At 39.9% G+C, this 1,901-nt stretch overlaps 1 pseudogene; it reads left to right on the top strand.

The window, feature by feature from the left end:
• Window positions 1–450: 450 nt before the first annotated feature.
• LOC113292168 lies at window positions 451–550 on the top strand (annotated as a pseudogene).
• Window positions 551–1,901: the final 1,351 nt, after the last annotated feature.

Here is a 1,901-nt window from a genome sequence, read left to right as displayed (position 1 = left end):
CCCTTAGACCACGAAAGGTTCGGATGGTTTCTCCAACCAGGATTATAGGTTTCTGAATATGGGTCAATCTTTTGACGGTTATCAAATCTAGTGTTATTATAAAGAGCATTGGCCTGCTCTTCAATATTCTGGCCTTCCCAAAAAGGCTCCACTCTACCACTAGTCTGGCCCACTTCTAAGGCTTCTAACCTTTTTGCTATAGCATCAATTTTGGCATCTGATTCATAGCCTCCTTCTACCCTATTAACGTTTTCTCTACTTAAAAGAATTGTTTTCTTGGGTGCCCTATTATTTTCCCATTGCTAGGTTTTTTCGGCGATTTCATTAAAAAATTCCATTGCCGCATCAACAGTTTGGTTTTGAAATCCACCAACGCATAGAGACTCAACCATGGTCGTTGTGGAATAATCTAAACCCTCATAAAGGATCTGAACTAGCCTAACCTTTTCTAAACCATGATGAGGACACTAGGATAATAAATCATTGAACCTTTCCAAATACCTATATAAAGATTCTCCCTCTTGCTGTGAAAATGTGCATATTTGCGTCCTAATAGACGATGTTTTGTGCCTAGGGAAGAACTTATTGAAAAAGGCCGATGTAAGTTGTTCATATGTCTCAATTGACTCGGAGTCCAAAATATACAGCCACGACTTGGCCTTATCTTTCAGGGAAAATGTGAATAACCTAAGTTTCAAAGCATCATCATCTAAGCCTCTAATTCTTAGAGTACTACAAATTTCTTCAAAATCCCTAACATGGTAATAAGGGTTTTCATTTTCTTTCCCTAAAAAGATTGGGAGCATCTGTAAGGTCCCAGGTTTCAGTTCATAGGGTGCCTCCGTTTCAGCTAACTTAATACTCGAAGGACGGGTAATCCTAGTTGGATTCAACAAAGCTTTCAAAGTTGCCATTTATGGCGCTATCGGAGCAACAGGGATTCTCTCCTCAGTCAAAGAACGTTCAAAAACAGACTCTTCAAAAGCCGTACTTTCTAGATTAAGGTAATCGAGACGCTTCGAACTACTAGGTTTCTCTTTAACAAATCTACCTAGTGCGTCTCTTTTACGTTCAGGCATACAATAGAATTTTCTAAATTGGAAGGGTAAGCAAACACAGATCAAAGCCGACTCAACCAAATCAAACCTATTGATTTCTAGCAAACAAAAAACATGATGGCTCCGCTTAGATTGTTTCTAGACCATCTTCTAATCCTTCGAACGGGAATTCGTTACAATTTTAGCAAACCCCTCTGGAATCAATCCGAGTTAACGTAAGTTAAATAGAGGCGAGGGAAGCTCGGTGGAGCTTTGATACCCAAGGCCTCACCGGTATCACAAGGCGGCGCAGTCACGCATTCAACTTACAGAAACCGTCAAGAACTTCGAAGTATGCTTAAAAGAGTAACCAATATTTTTCGAATGACTTTCCTGTTAAGCTCGTTACCCTATCGGTCTCGTTCTAGTCAAAATTTTAGGCTTAGGTTCGCGAAGGTTACGTGTTCCTAAAGCGGACAAGAAGAGAACGATGATGAAATCCGAACCCTTATCTTGTATGGCCAGTCCTTGCCCTTTACTAGAAAAATAAATGTCCGTATTCAGTCCTCAACATATATTCATACGAAGGAGTACAGTAACTCGCTGACAGGGGATTCGCGAGTGTTTAGAATCTTACCTCCCGTTCCAGACAGGGGAAGAATCGGTTGTAGTCGACTCGGGCCACTGACTCTGATGTCTAGTGTACGAACCCAAGGTGCCGAGACAATATCGTAATTGTCCTCCTTCTCTGCAAACAGTTTATATTTAAAGTACCCTTCCGTAGGGTAATAAAAAAAAATGTCTCAAAAGTCCAAAAAAATAAAGAAAAATTACAAAAATAATAAACCCTCAGTTTTTTTAAAT

Source organism: Papaver somniferum, chromosome 6, assembly GCF_003573695.1.
Source record: "Papaver somniferum cultivar HN1 chromosome 6, ASM357369v1, whole genome shotgun sequence".
Lineage (NCBI taxonomy): Eukaryota > Viridiplantae > Streptophyta > Magnoliopsida > Ranunculales > Papaveraceae > Papaver > Papaver somniferum.
Note: the sequence above shows the minus strand (reverse complement) of the source record. Positions and strands in the feature narration are given on the sequence as shown.